Source organism: Panthera onca, chromosome D2 (genome assembly GCF_046562875.1).
Source record: "Panthera onca isolate mPanOnc1 chromosome D2, mPanOnc1 haplotype 2, whole genome shotgun sequence".
NCBI lineage: Eukaryota > Metazoa > Chordata > Mammalia > Carnivora > Felidae > Panthera > Panthera onca.
Genome location: NC_138349.1, coordinates 20,478,535 through 20,500,781, shown reverse-complemented (window position 1 = coordinate 20,500,781; position 22,247 = coordinate 20,478,535). Strand labels below are relative to the sequence as shown.

Below are 22,247 nucleotides of genomic sequence, written 5' to 3'. Positions count from 1 at the left end.
TTATTCATTCTCGTGGCTGGGTAGTATTTCATTGTATGAATATCCCACTGCTGATTTATCCATTCTTCTATCGATGAACATGGAGCTTGTTTTCAGTTTTATGCTGTAATGAATAGTGCTGTCATGAACATCCTCATACGTGGAAAATATATGTTATGTACTCACTTCAGAACACTGTTTTTAAATGTATGAAGTAAGAGACATAGGAGCACAGAATAATTAAACTAATATATAGCTTTCAAAATATAAAACTAAATTTGAGGGGCACCTGGGTGGCTCAGTCGCTTAAGCACCCGACTTCGGCTCAGGTCATGGTCTCACGGTTTGTGAGTTTGAGCCCGGCATCGGGCTCTGTGCTGACAGCTCGGAGCCTGGAGCCTGCGTTGGATTCTGTGTCTCCCTCTCTCTCTCTCTGTTCCTCCTCCGTTCACACTCTGTCTCTCTCTCTCTCTCTCAAAAATAAATAAAGATTTTTTTTAATTAAAAAAAAAAGAAATGTCCATGATTTCTGTTGGTGTCAAAGTTGCGTATAGTGTGAATACCTCTGATTTGTTGTATAAATTCATAATCGAAGGAATGTTAAATTTCAGTTAGAGGTTAGTAAAATGTAGAGATGTGATTTCTTTTTTCTCATCCGAGTTCAGGAAATCCCTGAACTGACCTCTGATCTAGACTTAACCCCCTTAAAAGCCAGTATCATATCCAAACCATATTAAAAATTCAGAATCTGACACAAAATTTGGCATACAATAAGTGCTCGATAAATGGGTTTTTTTGAATGACAAACTCACAAATAATGATAGTTCACTTGGGTTGAGCATGTAATATGTGCCAGGTACTGGGCTAGCTCCCATTTTACGGGTGAGGAATGGAGGCATGGCTTGGTCATATAACTTGTAAGGTTTTACAACCAGTAAGTGTTAGCCCAGGAATTCAGATGCAATTATTTCTAACTCCAAATCCCCCAACTGACTGCTAACTTCTATGCTTTACTGCTGACAAATAAATGAAGAGATAAATAAATAAATAACTAAACAAGAATTAAACAAGGAGATTTCTCAGTGCTGAGATTCTTTTTATCCAGAGGAAACAGATTAACTTCAACCATTTCCCTGGAAAAGGTATTCTCAGAGGGAGGGCTCCTGAAACTTAGGGAAAGGCAACCAAGTGCTTACACATATATGTTTCTGAGTTCAGCAATTCTCATTTCATTGTTTTTTTTTAAATTACACAAATAATATTTATACACATAAAAGCATATATATATATATATATATATATATATACATTTAAAGTAAAAAAATTAAACTTTCACTTACCCACCTAATCCTACTCCTCAGAAGTAACTATTAATATTAATAGTTTCCTATATAGATTTCCAAACTCTTTTTTAAAACATACACCATATATTTATATCTATATGCATGTACAGACATATATGGACACACATACGTGTTAGTATGGCATTACTCTTTGCATATGTTCTACAACCTCCTTTTTTCAAAGCACCATATCATGGACATCATGTCGGTTTAGTATATCCAAGGTCAATGTCATGTTTCATTAATGCTGCATTGTATTCCATTTTATGGGTCTATTATAATTGTTTTTATTATTCTCTGATTGAAAGATTTAGATCGTTGTGTCTTTTGTTTGTTATTGGAAGCCACATAGCAGTGAACATTCTTGTAACTATCTTGTTTTAAATGCTCCTACAAGGATTTCTATAGAGTAGCTTCTTTCAAGTGGATTTGCCTGGTTAAAAAGTCATATGTTTTTATTTTATTTTTATAATTATGGCTACATTCAAGAGGAGGCACTTCGAAGCTTTCATTCCCGAGAAAACTTTCTGTGAGGTTTTAATTGACTGTGAGATCTCAGGATCTGTCCTATCTCACTTCTAAACTCACGCAATTCCTTTCAGTGCAGTAAAGTTATCATCATGCTTTCTGTATGCCACACTCTCTCCCCGCAGTGCACGTTTTAGCTCCTGCCCCAACTAACCTTCCCTTTAGAAGCAAACAATACCTTTGCAGCAAAACTCAAACCCCTCATGTTTCAGAGTGAAGATTAAATTCCACCTCTACTGCAGATTGTTTCCTTAGTTGGTCAACATACAGTCAACTGCAATGTTATCATGTCCACATTCAAACTCCCTTCTCCTTTTCTAAGTGTACCAGCATTATCTCCCAGCCATCCTATTCCTTCCTACCACAGTGGTAGAAGTAAGAAAAGTCTTCAAGAAACTACCACCAACTAGGTTGAAGTGTGTGTTGCCATGGCCAGACTGCAGGGAAACTAGCTCAGAAAATCCGCACTGGTATTCAAAGAGCCTCTGAATGTTTGAGAATAGCTTGTTTAATGTAAGTGTCACCCACACTCCATACCCAGGTTACTCTCAGGCGGGTTCATGTCCCAGCTTGGCGTCTCAATTACCGCCCCCGGTGAAGAAGTAAGAACCACCTCTCAGAAAAATAACGCACTTTTCGGAGAAAGATTGTCCCTCATTCCACCCTCAAATCCACTGTAACAAAGTATAAACACTTCAAGGGAGTTTGAAAAGCGAAGGCCTTGTTCATGCATTTGAGACTTAGATTAGATCCTTAAACTCTTACTGCTTTACTTAATAAAAAATCTGGGTGAGTAAATTTCTGTCAAGGCTGCTGGAAAGGCTCACCGTTTAGTTAACAATTAACATCCAGCAATTGGGCTCCTAGAAAGCCTATGTTTTGATTACCTGGTTCAGGTCGTTTTTTAAATGTCACTTTAAGCATTCAGAATGAAGGTTAGAAGGAAGTCAAATGGTAGAAGGAAGGACCAGGTTTTGTCTCACTAATTGACCAAGCAAGGTTGGAAGGTGGTAAGAGAAGTCCAGATAGGGGGTTGAGAGTCCAGATTCTGGAACCATTTTATTAACTGAATTTAAAACCCAAACTTGTCATTTGTCAACTCTGTGATCTTGGAGAAATTACTTAATTTTTCAGTGCTTCAGTTCCCTTATTTCTAAACGGGGATAATAAGATAATACCTCATGGGGTTGTTGCAAAGATTAAATGAGATATCTACATTATAAAGTACTTTGAAGGGTACCTGGAAGGTAGCAAGTGTTCAGCAAATCTTAGTAATACTATTTTATGTTTTAAAGATAAGAATAAGTGATCCCTCCAATTTTGAAATGAAAACGATTGGTCACACAGGCTCTATCAGATTTATATTCAGATTTTGCTGGTATTTTTAGGTTTTACAAATAGCAAACCCCGCTAAAAATAAAAAATTAACTAGACTGATCTTTATATTTTAGCTCCATCTACACTGTGTACAATCTTCAAGCGATGAGGTTTCATTTTTATTAGTGCTGTTAAACTATAACATGCTCCTTATCTCACCCCAGGTGTGGCTCACGCTCAGAGTGCTGTTGGCTTTGTTGAGTATCCTATCTGTTGTGACTTGATTTCTGTAATCACTACCAATAAGGTTGTGAGAATCTCCTCTTGTTCAAAGACTATTGCTTATAAGACACGAGTTAAGTCATTAATTTCTCAGAGTCTTAAAGAGTTGTAGGTCTCTTTTTTCAAATGGGGGGGAGGAGAGAGGTCAACAAATGACTAGGATTTAACCCAAATGATTAAAAGGACAGGATGTTCTTTTTCCCTTAGGGGCCACTGAAGGAAATGAGAACTAAATTTAATATTACGAGTTCTCATGTTCATAAATTGATGTCTTCGGCTTATGTGGCCTAGTAATTATGCCCTGCTTTGGAAAGGCTTACTTGGAAAGTTTAGTCTGATGATAGAAATTCAGGGGCTGGGAGGACTAAGTAGAAACTATGAAATAAAAGAGAAGTTTGAGAGTTTCCAGAAACGTGTTTATCTCATGAGTAAACTCAGAGCAAGTTTCGAGTAAGATTTATGTGTCATGTCCCAGCCATCCTATTCCTTCCTACCTCGGTGGTAGAACTTATGTCAAGCCACAGAGCCCTTTCACTTGCCTCTGCCTGCTGATGTGTGTCATTCAGGCTCTGCTATCAGACATTGACACTTTAGTGAAAACGCGGTCCATGTGCTACTGCTCCCCACAAGGATTTGTTTCCAAAGCCTTAATTATAAGTTGCATGTTTGTTAATTTCTGTGTCATAGGTTATATTGCAAACAACTGAAACCACCCTAAGCAAAACAGAAATGTACTGGAAGAAAAAAGTTTGCAGCTTGTAGAATTTTGAAGAATCTGAAGAACAAGGTCTCACTTCTGTGAGATCCTTGCAGCAGAATCTAATCACATTCTCTTCAGGGACCTCCCTCAAGATGAACTCTGATCTTCTTAAGTCTCTGTACCACTCTACTCAATATTCAAATGCTAGGGAAAGAACATCTGGTTGGTCCAGCTTGGAGGTAGCCCCTCAATCAGGGGGAGGACAGGGCCCCAACACTAGAGCAGTGGGGTTCCTCAAAGGAATACTGAAGCACTCTTACTAAAAATGGAAATAGATGCTATGGAAACAAAAACATACATTTGCTACAATCACCAAGTAAAGGAATTTCACTTACCTGCAAATAGGTGTGGGGCTCAGACATGTGGGAGGTATGATGAAAGAGGAGGATTGGCCCAGCACTTAGGGAGCCATCTTTCTTTACATGAAGGACCCTCCTAAGAGACTCCTTCCTAGTCTCCGATGATAGCATGTAAGTTAAATGAGATAGGAGGGACCTCAGGATTCTTTCAATGGTTTTCTCTCAAAAGTTTTTAAATCAACACCTTGTGATTTGACTGTATTTAAGAACACCATTGAATTCTCTGAAGCCATACTTTGAAATCTTTTGGGATGGTGCTGAAATATGGTTTCTAAGGTAGATGTATGAATGAACACTAATATATCTAAGTCACTAGTTTCAACTATGGACCACTGGTCATCTACAGTGCTGGCTAAATATGCATTTTCCTGAGTACAACTATTTAAGCGGAGTCATGGTGGGGAGGCGATAGGGTGGGGGCTGATTCTGAACTTTTAATAAGTCTGCACAGGTGGTTTTGATGTACCCTTGAGAACCACTGAACCAGACCCAACAAATCCCAATATTTATGGAGCATATATGCTGTGCCAACCAGTGTTCTAGACTCTGGGCATTCAACAAGGAACAAGATTAACAAGGTTCTTGCTCTTTTGAAGGTTCTTTTGGGGAGGAAGTTAAGAATGAACAAATTACAAAAAAAAAAAAATTAACTGACAGATAATTAGAGTAGAATATGTATTCTGAAGGAAAAAAAGAGTAATCTCAAATTTAACATGACCAAACAGAAGTGTTCACCTTTACCTGTCATGCTACTTTTTCTCAACTCTCCTCCATCTCAGATAATGGTGCCCTCATCCACCCAGATGCTCAGGCCAAAGGCCTGGAGATCATCCTGGATTGACTCCTCTCTTTCCCTCCATTCCCTTACCTCCCATGTACACTCTATCAGCAAGTCACATCAGCTCTACCTCCAGATCCCCAAGTCCATTCACTTCTTATCTCCACAGCCATTCCAACGAGACCCCATTTCCTCTTGTGTGGATGGCCTTAATGGCTTCCTAACTGGCTTCCCTGTCTGATCACATCTCTCCAGAGTCTATTCATCTATGGCAGCCGGAATAAAATTTCAAAAATATAAATGACACCCTAACTTTCTTTTGTTTAAAACTACCCCAAAGTCAAACTCTCACCCTGATCTATAGACCTGTGTGATGTAGCTCCCACCCAGCTCTCTGGTCAAATCTGGGGCCCTTCTGTCCCTTTCTCACAGTGCTCAACCATCATGCCCTTCTCTCAGTCCCTCAGACACATCAAGCTTGTTCCTGCCTCATGACTTTTTTTTTTAAGCTTATTTATTTATTTTGAGAGACAGAAAGAGAGAGCATGCACAGGAAAAGGACAGAGAGAGAGAGGGAGAGAGAGAATCCCAAGCAGGTGGGATTCTCAATCTCACAATGTTAGGCTCAGTCTCACAAACCGTGAGATCATGATATGAGCCGAGATCAAGAATTGGACACTTAACCGGCTGAGCCACCCAGGCACCCCCTGCCTCATGACCTTTGAACTTGCTTTTCTCTCCAGCTGACGACTTCAGATCATTTGAGTCTTGGCCCAAATGTTACCTCCTCAAAGAGGCCTTCTTCAGCCATCCTAACAGCACCCCACCTCCGCCCTAGTCATTTTCTATTTTTGTTTGTTTATTTATTTATTTATTAAAAAAATTTTTTTTTAACGTTTATTTATTTTTGAGACAGAGAGAGACAGAGCATGAACGGGGGAGGGTCAGAGAGAAGGAGACGCAGAATCTGAAACAGGCTCCAGGCTCTGAGCTGTCAGCACAGAGCCTGACGCGGGTTCGAACTCATGGACCACGAGATCATGACCTGAGCCGAAGTCAGCCGCTCAACTGACTGAGCCACCCAGGCACCCCAATTTTTTTTTTTTTTTTTTGAGAGAGACAGAGACAGTGCAAGTGGGGAAGGGGAAGAGAGAGAAGGAGAGAGAGAATCCTAGGCAGACTCTGCGTTGTCAGTGTAGAGCTCAATGCGCTGCTTGAACCCACGAACCATGAAATCATGACCTGAGCCGAAATCTAGAGCTGGACACTCAACCAACTGAGCCCCCCAAGCCCCCCACCCTAGTCATTTTCAATAGTCTGTTTTATTTCCTTCATAGCCGTCACCATCTGAAAATAACCTTATTTATCAATTAGCATCTGTGTTTTCCCGGTGCAATAAAAGTTTGTGAAGTGCAAGGATTTTTGTCTGTTTTATTCACTACACTATCGCTAGCACCCATCATGGCTAGCACATAGTAGGAGTTCAGTAAACACTGTTGTCTCGATGAATGAAAATAAGTGGGCGAATTAATGGAAAGTAACTCAAGTGGGACTACTTAAACAGGCCGCCAGTAAACGAGGGCTGAGTTTTCAGGGTTATGGGTTTGGGGACTACATAGATTCTAACTTTGCCCTCCTCAAACTTCATTCCAGACAAACAGGTTTACTTGCTGTTCTACCAACACACCTCATACTTTCCTGTCCCTGTTTAGTGAAGACACCTCGGTCACGCATTCACCATGAGCACAGCCCTGACTCAGAAAACTCACATACACACTTCTGCCCCTGCCACCTCTGTCACCAAAGGCTCTGCTCTTGCCCCCACGACAGTCCTGCTTTTCTTCCTACTCTGAGATGCCTTGCCTCCTCTCGCCGGCAATCCTACTCTGAGATGCCTTGCCTCCTCTCACCGGCAAAAAATGACCTCTCTCTTCCCCGATTCCTCTGGGACTCTTTGTATATACTATTTACCCTGAATCAAGGCCAAATGTGTGCCTTGAGCAAGTTATTTGACCTCTCTTGAGCCTTAGTTTCTTCATTTGAAAAATAGGATTAATAATACTGATTTAGCAATATTGATAAAATGGTCAAATATAACATCCATAAAATGCCAAGCACAATGCTTGGCATGTAATCACTCATTAAATGATAGCTCCAACAATTTTTATTTCTTCTTATTGACAATAAAACTATAATTATGTCTTAATAATTATTAAAATGAAAGCAATATTGTTGACAATAAGGCAGATATTTATTATTTACCGTGTGCTAGGAGTTTCACATTTATTACCTCATATCTCATATCTTCATATTTATTATCTCATATATTTTATATCCCAGATGATTTTGCAGTCTAGTTGCTTCATACGTTTGTATTTTATTTCCCAGCTACATGTTTAGGTCACAGGCTATGCCTTAAGGTTTTTGGTTTTTTTAAAAAATCTTCCCAGTGCCAGGCTAGTGCACAGTTCAGAGCATGTGCTCAAGAATTATTTGTTGTAAATGATATGATGATCTGTAGCTCTGAAGTTTAGTGACTTGCATTATGTCAGAACATAAGCTGATCTGGAAAATCAGACCAATTTAGTTTGCAATGTAAAACTTGGGTTTGGGGCGCCTGGGGTGGCTCAGTTCGTTGAGCGTCTGACTTCGGCTCAGGTCATGATCTCGCAGTTCATGAGTTCTGGGCTCTGTGCTGACAGCTTTGAGCCAGGGGTCTGCTTCAGGTCTCCCTCTCTCTAACCCGCGCTCACGCTCTGTCTCTCTCTGTCTCTCAAAAATAAAAAAAAACATACTTTTTTTTTTTTAATTTAAAACTTGGGTTTAGATATGTCAGCTGCTTCAACAGTGTGCTGGTGAAAACTCTGCCTTCCATTCATTCAATAAATACTTTGAACACTTACCACGTGCCATAATCAGTTATAGGCAAAGACTTCTAAAATAAGGAAATGATGACATTTATCTGTGTTTCTGGCATGTTTATGAAGTCCGTTTTTGCAGTTGCTCATTCCTTCCAAGAGACTGGCTCATAAGCTTTATCTAAGCACTTAGAGAATGTACAAAACATACAGCATAATGAAGAGTTAGGCTTTGGAGTCAGAAAGCCTCGGTTTGAATCACAGCACCACTGATGCTTTGCTTTGAGATCCTGGGAAAGTTACTTATCCTTTTTAAGCCTTAGTTCTTTCATCTGTAAAATAAAAATAATAATAGTACCTACCCTTAGGGATTATCGTAGGTATGAAATAAAATAATGCACATGAAGCATTCAGGACGGGCATACTATAAGAACACAACATATTAGCTATTATTAAACAACTAATTAATTCATCTGCCTCTACCAAGCACACTAAGGACTGGACAAGAAGAACATACCTTTAAACTCATCTTTGAAGAAGGAGACAGGGAATGAACATACACTTAAGTTCCATTATGTCAGGTTTTAGAGTAGAAGCTCTCCATATGTTGTTTAATCCTCACAATAACACGGTCAAACAGGTAATATCTTACAAATGAGGACGCTGGGACTCAGAAAGTTTAGTATCTTGCCCAAGTGATGCCATAGAAGGAGTGGATCCAGGGTCAGTGCTCCTCTGAATGCCTCTCACATAATGAAAAAGGACCCATCTGCATTTTACTCATTGTGACTCTGAGAGTCTACATACATTGCATTGTTCCTAAAGGATAGCAGTGCCCAAATTTTGGTACACGAGAATCCCTTGAACTGCTTTAAAAAAACTCTTGACCCAGGGCTCACCCTAAAATATTCCAATTCATGGATAGAGCCCAAGAATCAGTATTGTAGGAAATAGCCCTAAGTATTTCTGTTGCTGGTGGTTACTGGTCACATTATAGAAATAGTGCCATAAGAATTAAAACACCTGTTCTTATTTTTTTAATTTTTTTTATTTTTTTTTTAAGTTTATTTATTTTGAGAGCAAAAGAGAGAGAGAGTGCAGGAAGGGCAGAGAGAGGGGGAGAGAGAGAGAATCCCAAGCATGTTCTACACCGTCAATGTAGAGCCCAATGTGGGCCTTGACCATGACCTGAGCTGAAACCAAGAATTGATGCTTAACCGACTGAGCCACCCAGGTGCCCCTGAAACACCTGTTTTTGAAATCAGGAATTTGGACATATATATTAAAGATTAGCAGTTGAAATCTTAAGGCCTATGAAATGTAAAGATAAACTGATGTATTTTAGGTTCACACAGCACTTTCACACTTTGTATTCATTTTACAGTTTCTCTACATAGATACTGATAACTTAAATTGATTTTGTATACATTTTTTGTTTATTATTTTGTATGAGGTTTTATGTCCCACCTGCGAGTGCACTTATCATTCAGAGTATCTTATTTATAGTGGTTGTTTGGTTATTAGTTGCTTAATTTACTGGCAGCTATTTATTTAGCTATGATGATTTTAAAAGTCTCACCAAATGGTAAATGAATAAATGAGTATAAATACCTTTTTTAAAAAGAGGAGGAGACCACTAAGGATGATATTTCATTAATGTTACAGAAATTTATCAGCCCTGATTACTGAAACAGTTGTATAAGGACCTGTCAGGTATTTAGCTGAGATAATTCCTCTAAAATAAACCATATAGTTCACATAGTACTAATAAGATATGTTGATGAATCTTTGAGTATTGTCCAGATTACGTCTCCTTAGGTAATGAAGAACTCATTAGCATGAATTTCATGTCAGTTCTTCCTACTCTGTTCCCCAAGTACTTTCCAGATGGGCCTGGCATAAAAGGGTGTTCAAAATGTATATAGGATGACCAAGTTTCAAATGAATGGGTCACCTAACCCCTCCGATTAGGTACATGACAATACATAGTATGAAAAGCCTGTTGTGCTTCACTGAGTTTACTTTTTCTGAGAACTGTTTTAAAAAGGTAAATTTGGGAGAAGGAATGGGGGAGCGGTCTCTATAATCAAGTCTTAGCGCTTCATATTCAACTGCAGATGCATATTCCCCGGGTAGGGGAAGAGCCTCAGAGCCTCAAAGCTATTAAATTGGAAGCAGCAGGGTGAGTGCACACATGCACACACAGGGAGAGATAAACCTGTTTGCTTTCTGAAACAATAAGTAGTAAAACAGGTTGTTTAGGCTAAAGTCCCTTGAACTAGGTAATTGATTTTAAATACATCTGCCTATAATAATACCTTACAGTTACATAGTCCTTTGAAAACTTCAAAGCATTTTTACATTTATTATTTCATTTGAACTTCACAACAACCCTGGGAAGTAGGTATACCAGGTATAATCCACCGTCACCACCACCTAAAAGATGGCTAGACTGAGGCATAAGCATGTCAAGAAACTTCTCTGAGGTCACATAACCAGTTGGTGTCACAACTAGAACTGGAGCACTGGAATTTTGAAACTTAAGCCTGTGTTTTCTTGGCAGAAAGCGTCTTGGCTACGGCTCGATCTACCCAGAGTTCATGTGGAGATTTGCAGCTACAATTTAATTGGAGAATACAAATCAGGCATGCCTAAAGAGCTCTACAGAAAGGAGATTGTTTCTCTTAGATCATGACTGTGTTAGAAAAGGGAGGTAGAGAATAGAGTCAGTTGTTTCAGACAATGCAAATTACAAACAAACAGAAACACTTTGTAATCAGTTTCTGGATATTTTGGGGGCTATTCATTCATTAATTCGCGTATTCATTTTTTAAAGTATCTATTAAGTGCCTTTATATAAGAGACTGTACTCAGCACTTTGGGGATGATACAAAGAAATGTATTTAATGGGGGGGGGGGGGATGAATTATGAAGATAATTGCCATTTTATTCACTGCCTATTACCACCTGGTAGATGAAATGCCTTTCTTGCAGAAGAGCAAGATAAACCAAAACAGATGAAGAAATTGGGCAACTAATTTCCTTTAATTCTCTCCCTGTAGGAAGCATTATTTTTTTAAGTCAAGGTGATAAATTGTCCTGCCAGATACACAAAACACCAAGTTTGCTATGTCATCTAATATAACACAGACTAATTATAATGACCCCTTGAAACTAGGGAGAGAGAGTAGGCTTAGGTTGGTGCCAGGTTCTTTACCAGGAACGCCAGATCAGGATTTAAGGGAAAATGTTAGTATCTAGCACAAAAAATGACTTCCAAAAAGCATCTCTGAAGGCCAGAATTAAGTCTACAATACTTTCCCCTGCCTGGCTCCTAAACAAACTTTTCCTCTTGGCAGACATGCTTAAGGATGTAGACAAAAGGGAATGGAGGCACCAGTGGGCACGAGGAAAACAACCAACAGAATCGAAGGCCCTGTCATTTGAGTGGAAGATAAGCCAAGAGTTTGCTAATGAGTGTTTCTTTGGAAGTCACTTTATTTCTTTATTTATATGTTTATCTATTGTTAAGAGAGAGACAGAGACAGAGAGAGATCAGGGGAGGGGCAGAGAGAGACAAATCCCAAGCAGGCTCCAGGTTCTGAGCTGTCAGCACAGAGTCCGATGTGGGGCTTGAACTCACGAACCCTGAGATCATGACCTGAGCCAAAGTGGGAGGCCCAACTGTCTAACTGATTAGGCCATGCGGGTGCCCCGGAAGTCACTTTTTGAAAAAAGCATTTTCCTGGACAAATTCCTTCACTTTCTAGTGTAAATCCAAAGGCAAATTTTGTGCTAATATTACACACATTGTAAGTACTTGTTTGGTATTCCTTAGTTTATACTAAATGTATGTAAATAGTGTCACTGAATGAAACTACTGATTTTTGTTGTGCCAGGTCCAGCTCAGCCCTCTTTGTGGGTATGTGAAAGTGTGTGTATGTCCATAAGTACTGTTTATTTGCCTTGTGTGTATGTGAAGAGTGGAGACTCAGAGAAAATCCCAGCTCTGTCCCGATTTTGCTTGTCTGGGTTTCCATTTTTTCCATTTATACAATTTCAGGATTGGAGTCAATGAGCTCTAAACTCTGTTCCAACTCTACCATCCAGTGATGCTTAGTTTTTAGATGTTTTCGTTATTATTAAACAAAAATTATGTACTCCACTCAATATACTTAGCAATACAGTAGGGTCCTGCTTCAGGAAAATTCGTCATAGTTAGATACAAAATCTTAAGTCAGATAAAATTAAGTTTATTCATTTTACAATAATGATTATTTGATTTGCAAAATAATTCCCCAAATGGCAATAAATAACAAACTCTGGTTATACGTTTAAAATAACGATTTATTTTTAATCCAAGTTTTCATGAAGAGTAATTTAGAATGAGACACACTTGCATTAAATTAACAAAAAATATAAGCATATAAACGTCATAAAATCATTGTATTTTGGAATGCTAAGGGAAAATTTCAACCCAACTTCCTCATTTTACAAAATAGGGAACAAAGGATCAAATAAGATTACTTATTACCTCAAGATCACATACGCACCCAGCAAAGGCCCTGAAAAGAAAAATCAATGGCAAAACATTTTCCATATTTTTCTCTATTCACATTATGAACCACACCTCTACATTTACTTATGAAGAAAATAATCACAGCTGTTCCATGCTTAAATCAAGGCATATTAATTATTGAATAAAATTTAAAGTCATAATGTAGACTATCAAGTTCATCCTGTATGGGCGCATCATATTTTAATAGTCTAAATAGTAGATTCACATGCATTTAAAGTAAGTTAGTCTACCTATGAGTTTCTTAATTTTGCTGACTTTTGAATTGCCACTGAAATAACAGTGCTTTGCTATTATGGTCCAGAATTATTTTAGATATATTTTTCAGTATTTTTATAAATAATACTGTGATTTTTTTATAACATGAATACACACTGAAATCTGTCAATAATATGTTTTCTAATATCAACATTCACTGAAATTCCAGGTATCCTTATAAGTGTTAGAAGGCTTGACTCCATTGCTCCCAGTCACATAAATGTTTCATTTTATTATTCTTTTTGGCATACTTGTGTTAAATGCTAGTAACTTCTTTTTATTCAGTTATCATTTTAGCGCAATGATTGTAAATTAAATATTAGCACAAAATACTAACCAGTTTTCAGGCACACCACTTTATTTTTGCCATAGACCCCGATGTTTGAAGTTACTAGGGCTCTTTAAAACTAATGTATGCTCCCAGCAATTCATTGATTCATACTAAATCAGTCCAGTTAATTTTAACCTTGACCTCCCACAGCTGTACCGCTTTACTCAGTCCCACAAAGTCCCTGCTTCTGCTTCTTATGAAGCAATAGTAGAGAGGAGAAACAAAACCCATTCCTTTAAGAAAGATTCCGCCTCCTCTTTTATAAGTAAGCGCCTAATGGTATCTGGGGAGTCTCTGCTAAGTCACACACTTTACTACTCAGCATTGGGAGAAGCTGCTGCTGCTGCTGCTGCCGCCGCCGCCGCCACTGCCGCTGCCGCTGCCGCTGCCGGTCTGTGGCTGCAGTGGGTTTCTGTGCAGCACTGCAGAATCCACACCTACAGAACAGAAGACACACACGTCTACTACCCTGGACGCAAGAAAGCCTTGCATCTTCAGCAGGTGAGCCGATCTTTTATCCGTTCTGTCCAGAAACTGTGGGAAAGGGAATGATCCTGGAAAAGATTGCTCATCAGACATGCTTGAAATGGATTATGTTAATTTGTCTTCCTTTGCGGGGGGAGAGGGGGTGTCTAGATTTGTGACTGGCAAATGCTGTATATACTGGAGACTATTGTCTGATAAGTGCTGTTAACATACTTTTTTTTTTTTTTTGCTATTTATTAAAAGGCTAACCTTGATGCATGCAAAAGCTTTTCATTTTTTGCTTTATAAATGCGAGAAAACATCCAGCCACTCCCAATCTCTCTCTCAAATACTGCAGATATTTTTAAATGCCAAATAAAATGACAGGCTGAGCGTTTTCTAAATATTTTCTCCCCAAAGTTAGGAAGCCTTCCCCATGATCCTTTAGGGGTATTTAAAAATCATAAGGCATGGTTAGATTTTGAGCAGATGGGAGATGGTGGTAGACTGAAATTTCTATAGCCTTAGTCCAGTGGAGAGAGAAAATGAGGATAAATGAATCACAGTTTGTGCCAACACAAGATTCATTTTCCACACTTCATATGTGGGAAGAGGAAACTACATTTTAATTAGCACATTTTTAGGGAAGAGGGAGGGGATGAAGATGAGGGGGATGGCATGAAGTATTTGAGGGGGAAGAGAAGAGTCTGCAGAGGAGGAAGGAAATGAAGTGGACTATCGCCAGTGCCTTGGAAACCAAGGGAGATAAGGGTGGGGAATGAAGTTTGCTCTGCTTGGTAGGGTGGGGTTGACTCAAGGGACCATGAATAACCGGAATGGCGCTTGGAGGGGTGTGCTTGTGAGTGGATTCGTGCCCGTGGAGGACACGTGTGAGGGAGGGATGTGCCAGTCGTAGGTGGCAGAAAAAGATATGCATTACTGGGAGGTCTGTCTCGAGAATAGCTTAGGGTGAGAAACGTGTCTGGGCGATGGGGTTGGGGGGCTCAGTGTCACCTGTGGATGGATCCACATCCCTGCTACTGCACGTTGCAAAAGTTTACCCAGCCCCGAATTCATTTTCAAGGCTGGCGCTGCCTCCCTCGACTTTTCCCCTCCATGATGTCAGCTCTTATAAGGTCACAAGGCCAGGGGCCAGAGTAGGGGTGAAGACCCTCCACTGGTCCAAGTGGAGCAGGATTGAGAGAACCCCTGCCCTGCCCCTCTGTGGACGTGAGGGGGGGGGGGGGGCAGGAAGCGCCCAATAGGCAAGCATGCTGAGAAAATCTAGGCCCCTCCTATGGGGGGCGTGCGGAGGTCGAACCTCAGCAGTGGCCTCCCTCTCAACACCCAGCAGCCAGAGTAGGCGGCAGAGGTTGACAGAAAGCGGCGGTTCAGCCTTGGGACGGGGAGGGCTCGCTCAGGTTAGGGCGGGCAACATTTCTGAGGTGCCTCTCCTCCTCCTGGTACTCGGGTTTCCGTATCGGGGTCGTTTCCCCCTCCGACCCTCAGGGGACGCCACGGATCGGAACTGCATAAGCCAAAGGAGGACGTTGAAGAGGTGCCAAGCAGCCGCCTAGCGCCAGGCCCTCCGAGAGGCCCGGCCGCCCGGTAGGTCCTGGCGGCGGCGGCTGCACAGATGTGGTGCTAGAGGGCGGGGAGGGGGCCGCAGCGGGCGGAGCCAAGGCTCGAGAGGGGCCGTAGGGGCCGCGAGGGGCGGGGCCCTAAGGAGGCGGGGCCCAGAACATCCTGCGATTCCGAGGGGCGGGGCTAGGACGCTCGGGGGCCCAAGGGGCGGGACCGGGGGCGTTTGGGGGCTGCGGGGGCGAGCCTTTGGGGGGCGGAGCCAGGGGCGCTTGGGGGCCTAAGGGCGGGGCTTAGGGGGCGTGGTCAGAGGACGTACCGGGGGCGCTTGGCCAGTCCCGCCAGAGCGCGAGCGGCCCGCCGGTAACGGTCGCCAGGGCGAGTGGCGGGAGGGGAAGGAAGGGGGTTTAAATTATTTTTTTAAAAACTGTGAGCGAGAGCCAAAGGCATCGCGACCCAGGTGTCGCCGCTTCCTGCTGCAGAGGGCTTGGCGCCCAGGTCCCTCCCTTCTCACGCCCCCTCCCCTTCTGCCCTCCCCTCTGGAGCCTCGCGGCGCTTAAGAGGCGGCGGCGGCGGTGGATCGAGCGGCCGCTGCAGTCCCGGCGGCCGCGGAGAAGGAGGAAGGGAAGCACAAAGCCCGCTGCGCGAAGCGAGCTGCGAGGTAATCCTGAGGGGAGAGAAGGCGCCGTCGTTGAGCCCCTCCTCCCGGCGGGGACGGCGGGCGCCCGCGCGGGCTGGGGTGCGGGACCCTTCCAGGGGGTCTCGCGGGGGCTGGAGCGGCGCGGCTTGCGGGGCCGATGGGACTTCCTATTGGATGTTCCTGCGGCCTCAGGTGAATCTCTCTCTGCCGCCGCCCGGGGGCCGAAATGGGAGCCTTGGGCTGGTGCGAGGGGAATAGATTTGTGGGGGAGGGCCTTGGGGCGCCGCGGGGTGGGCCCGATTCTAGGGCGCCCTCTGGTTTCCCTGGAGAGGGTGAGGCGTTCTGAAAATTGTGAGCTAGTTGAAGCGTCAGTGATTTGGGAACCTTAGCCCTGAAGGTGCGCTCCCGGAGGGTGGGAGGTTGCTGCACTTGGAAAAGGTGGAGGGAGGTAAGGGAAGGAATGTTGGTTTGTTTTCCTCATTGAAAAAACTTCTGTTACAAGTTGAAAGTATTCAACTACCTTTCTCCTGTGATCCACGCGTCCCCATCCTCTGGCGCGCACACACACCCCTACAAACGCTCACACGTTAGGTTGTGCTTCCTGCCTGGGGTGACAAGCAGAGTTGGCAGTGGGTCCGCTTTGCTGGTGTTTGGGGCACGTCCAGCCTCTTTGGAAGTATCCTATAGCTGAGGCAAGACCACAGAGACAGGTAGAAGAAACTAGGCCTCCATTAAATTGGCAAGAATGGCCTCAGGTGAACTTTTTTGTTGCAGAGATTTAATTGCAAGTAGGTGCCCGCTTAAAATGGGAGCGTAGTAAAACCACTCATTTTTTGGCACGTGTGCTGTTGCAATCGACCACTGTAGTGGTAAGGAGAAAAATGGAATTTCACTTAGCCAGGAGGTTTTGAGTTGGGATTATATGAGCGAGTTGAGTTTGGTGAGCGAGTTGATAAGATTCTGGGGTTGGAACCAGCTACATAAACGTGTGTCCGTGTTTATGTTAAATTATACAACATGTTAGATTTAGCAGCGTGAAGTGGTTGCTTTTCTGGAATGAAGTGCCTCTGCATCATGCCTGGTGTATCCTAATTTGGACTTCAGAAGACTTCTAAAGAGGGTATTGTTAAAGAGACTAAGAGTGCAGTGTAATCTGTCGTTAAAATAAGATGTTTGTTAAAAATTTGTGTGATTAAGGTATGGTCCCCACACATTTATACGGTTAAGTTTAAACTTTGGGAGCATATGTGTAAAGTTTTTTTGTCTCTAAATCTTGATTGCATTGTAATTGCCTTCTAACTCCTTTTGTTTAAGTTGAGTAGATTAATTTTGGACAGGGAGGGCCAAAAAAAAAAAGCCACTACATTTAATGCTTCAACTTTTCAAAGAGTTCACTGTTGTTGTTTTTTTTAAGGTGTTTATTTTTGAGAGAGCTTGAGAGAGAGAGACAAAGAGACAGAGTGTGAGCAGGGGAGGGGCAGAGAGAGAGGGAGATACAGAATCTGAAGCAGGCTCCAGGCTCTGGGCTGTCTGCACAGACCCGGACATGAGGCTTGAAGTCAAGAACCATGAGATCATGACCTGAGCCAAAGTCAGATGCTTAGCCAGCCCACTGGGCCACCCAGGTTCCCCTGAAGAGTTCACTCTTAAAATCAACCTCAAATACTGGCATGTTGGTAATAGTTTTTAAAGAAAAAGTGGTGTATCAATTTTGAATGTTAAATGTAATTTTTTTTAATGTTTATTTAGTTTTGAAACTTTTAAAAAATGTTTATTTTTGAGAGAGAGAGTGTGGTGGAAGGGCAGAGAGAGAGGGAGACCACAGAATCCAAAGCAGGCTCCAGGCTCTGAACTGTCAGCACAGAGCCTGACATGGGGCTTGAACTCACAAAGGAGGAGATCATGAGCCAAAGTCAGACATTGAACCAACTGAGCTACCCAGACACCCCATAATGTTTGTTTATTTTTGAGAGAGATAGCGCACATGCGCGAGAGCACACAAGCAGGGGAGAGGCAGACAGAGAGAGGGAGTTGGAGGACCAGAAGTAGGCTCTGTGCTGACAACAGAGAGCTTGATGTGGGGCCCAAACCCACAAACTGGGATTACGACCTCAGCCGAAGTCAGATGCTTAACCTACTGAGCTACCCAGGTGCCCTGAATGTTAAAGATTATTTAAGAATTCTTGAGATTGTTGTTTTTTGGGACATTCAGTATGTCCCAATATTTACATGTATGATAACAGGAAATGTTGGTAAACACCTGACATGACAGGTGATCATAAAACACCTGGGAAATATTTATTTTCATGCTAGAAGGATTGTATTTTCAAAGTAGGTTTTACATTCTAAAAATGAGAAAATTATATTGTAACTTTGCTATTTCTGGCCCCTTTTTTTCAATAATGTTGTACTGGGAATAACATGAGCTCCACTCAGTGATGTTTAAAGTGTGGATTTGGTCTTTGTAAAACCAGAATGTCTTTGAGACTAAGAGCACATAGCTTCAGCTCCCACACGCAATCCTAAAGTTTAGACTCAAGGTGAGGCCCAACTTGTGCAGTTGTAAGGTTTCCTAAAGTAGGTGTATCACGTCTGTTTTGGTTACACCTGAGCCTATATAGGTTGTTAGCTGTTTAATCTGTTCTGTTGCAAAGCAGGTGGTTAGCAGTACTGGGCAGCATTTATGCGTGTCATCAGGGTGTAAGAAGCATTTGTATTGAGGGAAGAAATCCTATAAAAAGCATAGAAACCCATCTGTGAACAAATTCAGTTTGTAGAGTGTTTTTAATTACTAAAGATATTAAAGTGTCTCTCTCTTGGGGCGCCTGGGTGGCGCAGTCGGTTAAGCGTCCGACTTCAGCCAGGTCACGATCTCGCGGTCCGTGAGTTCGAGCCCCGCGTCAGGCTCTGGGCTGATGGCTCGGAGCCTGGAGCCTGTTTCCGATTCTGTGTCTCCCTCTCTCTCTGCCCCTCCCCCGTTCATGCTCTGTCTCTCTCTGTCCCAAAAATAAAAATAAAAAAAAACGTTGAAAAAAAAAAAATTAAAAAAAAAAAATAAAGTGTCTCTCTCTCTCCTCTTTTTTTTTTTTTTTTTTTTTTTTTTTTTTTTTTACACTAGGTGTTGGGCCCCACCAGGCCCAAGAGGCACTAGTTCCCCTTGGAGAGATTCTGGTTCTAATCAGTATCTAAATCAGTAGGCCTGATCTTCTGACTATCAACAACATACCAACCTAAGATGGATTTTAACTTAAATTTGTTCTACATATCCCCTCAGATGCCTTCTAAAATTAGCTGTAAGATATAACTTGTGGCTTATACTTTGTCACATTCCTCAAGGAATTGTGTGTTGCTGCTTCACCAGTGTAATTGAGAGGTCAGGCACATAAACCATAACCCAAATTAGGAGCTGTTTTAAGTAATGTTTAGAAGTATTAGTGTAGGGGCACCTGCGTGGCTCAGTCAGTTGAGTGTTGCACTCTTGATTTCAGGGTTGTGAGTTCAAGTACCACATTGGGCTCCATGCTGGGCTTGGAACCTACTTTAAAAAAAAAAAAAAAAAAAAGGAATTACTGTAGAGGACTGAAAAGTCCTTTTTTTGACAGTTTAGTGAAACATAAAGTTAGGAAAAAAATTTTTTTTTAATGTTTATTCATTTTTGAGAGACGGAGAGAAAGCATGAACAGGGAAGGGGCAGAGAGAGGGAAACACAGAATCTGAAGCAGGCTTCAGGTTCTGAGCTGTCAGCACAGAGCCCGATGGGGGGCTCACACTCACAAACTGTGAGATCATGACCTGAGCCAAAGTTGGACCCTCAACCAACTGAGCCACCCAGGTGCCCCAGGAAAAAATGTTTTAAAACAAGCATATGTTGAATTAAGGAAGCTCAAGCTATATTGAAGATACAGGTTACTGTTTCTCATCTAAATAAGCACTACATTTTTTGGCTAGAATTAATGTTCAGGGTTGTTTCCAAATCCTTTGGAAATACTAAATATGTAGAGTTTGAATAGAAAAAAAGTCTTAAATGTCTAATTAGAGCCCTATTCTTTTAAACAGACACCTCATTTAAAATTGAGGAGTTGGGGCGCCTGGGTGGCTCAGTCGGTTAAGCGGCCGACTTCAGCTCAGGTCACGATCTCGCGGTCCGTGAGTTCGAGCCCCGCGTCAGGCTCTGGGCTGATGGCTCAGAGCTTGGAGCCTGCTTCCGATTCTGTGTCTCCCTCTCTCTCTGCCCCTCCCCCGTTCATGCCCTGTCTCTCTCTGTCTCAAAAATAAATAAAAACGTTAAAAAATAAAAAAATAAAAAATAAAATTGAGGAGTTGTAGACTGTCCTATCGAGGTTCAAAATGAGTGCCCTAATACTTTCTTTCATGTCTTCTGTGTTAATGGTTTATCATTTGATCTTGGGGTCCATTCCAGTCCACTTATTTTTTAAGTGTATTTAGAACAGTGAGAGTGAGCTCACGTATGCATGGGGGAGGGGCAGAGAGAGAGTGTGAGAGAATCTCCAGCAACCTCCACACTGTCAGCTCTGAGCCCTTATGCAGGGCTCAAACCCATGAACTGTGAGATCATGACCTGAACCGAAATCGAGAGTTGGACGTTTCACCAACTGAGCTACCCAGGTGCCCCTCCAGCATATTTATAGATGAGATTATTATGAGGTCTTTCAGGTTCTGCAAGTGACTAAGCTCTCTTGGCCAAAAGCCAAGACAATCTGTAATTTTTACTGTAATGGGTTGTATGTATTGAGAATCCTCCATATCATACAGGTTAGAAGTCTTTCGTTGACTTGAAAGAAAACATGTCGGTTACCCTTGTATATAATAACTAGATGAGTTTAATTATTTTTTTCGTCTGGCTGTCACTGGCTATGGACACACATGTGTGTAACCGTCCTACTTGGGGGATATTCTTCCTTTCATGTAAAGTTAAAAAATTATTCACCTGGAATTCATGCAATACATAATCTGAGTGTCAACAGTATGCATTGGACAATTTTACCTGAAAATTAATTTTGTGTTAATTAAAATTAAGCGGAGGAAAAAAAGGTTTGTGAGCTCTTTGTGACCTCTTTATGTCGTGTGTATTTTAATAATCTTTTATATCTGGACAAGTTTCAAAATGCAGTTCAAAATGAATTGCACAGTTGAAAACCTATTTGAATGTTGAGATGGTACTGTTTAACTTACTCTGAAGCCTTAGATGATAGTACAGATAATGAGAATCAGAAGTCTCTCGTTTCCTTAAACTAATTTTTGTTGGATACCTTTGAAAAGCTGCATTAATAATCTCAGGTTTCTAGGACGTTGCTTACTACACTGAAAGAGCAATTTAATGAGTATCCTAGAAACCTTAAAGTATGAATGTGGCTTTCAGTGTTATCTAGCATAACCCAAAAAGTGGTACCATGATCACCATTTTATAAAATGAATGAAACCCATCTTCGACATTAAAAAGTTTACTGTAGATTTCCTTCTTAGGAAGATAGTATAGTCTGTTTTCTAACTATGCCAAAGCTGAACTGTTGTTATAAAAGATGTCTAGGCTTTGACATATAGTTACATCTGCTAATGAGTTTAGATGTAAATTGAGCTTTTATCTGATGTAAAACCGAACCCCGTTGCCACCATATACTTTATACTTACTTGTTTTTAAAAGTTGGCATTGAGGCACCTGGGTGGCTCAGTCGGTTAAGCGTCCGACTTCGGCTCAGGTCACGATCTCGCGGTCTTTGAGCCCCGAGTCGGGCTCTGGGCTGACCGCTCAGAGCCTGGAGCCTGTTTCAGATTCTGTGTCTCCCTCTCTCTCTGCCCCTCCCCTGTTCATGCTCTGTCTCTCTCTGTCTCAAAAATAAATAAAGGTTAAAAAAAAATTTTTTTTTAAAGTTGGCATTAGTTAAAGCTTAGTTGTAACTCCCAGGTATAAGATGAACTTTGGAACTATTTGTTTCAAATTGTCCAAAACTGTGCCTGAGGATACTGGTGTATAGGCGGTACATTAGCTAGCATTTAAGATTGCTACCTCCTCAGACAAGGCCACAATTTGAACCTGGGATGATGAAACTCCCTTTTAATGCAGTACACACACATGGTTTCCACAGGATAAAAATTTCTTACAACTAGCCAGCCAAGGGTAAAAACACTTTTTGGAAGCTTAAGGACAAATGACATAATGTTCTTAAAACCAAT

At 41.7% G+C, this 22,247-nt stretch overlaps 1 protein-coding gene across 5 annotated transcripts in view; it reads left to right on the top strand.

Moving 5' to 3' along the window:
• The first annotated feature begins 13,686 nt into the window (after positions 1-13,686).
• The window catches only part of ADD3 (adducin 3), a 123,562-nt gene continuing 115,001 nt past the window's right edge, over positions 13,687-22,247 (top strand). For 2 of the 5 annotated variants that reach the window (XM_060641544.3, XM_060641539.3), the window contains exon 1: positions 15,755-16,076. The gene's annotated coding sequence lies outside the window, so the exon portion shown is untranslated. Of the gene's footprint in view, positions 13,871-15,198; positions 15,443-15,754; positions 16,077-16,136; positions 16,248-22,247 lie in introns of those variants that run through there. The other 3 variants (XM_060641541.3, XM_060641542.3, XM_060641543.3) reach the window with 3 other exon arrangements.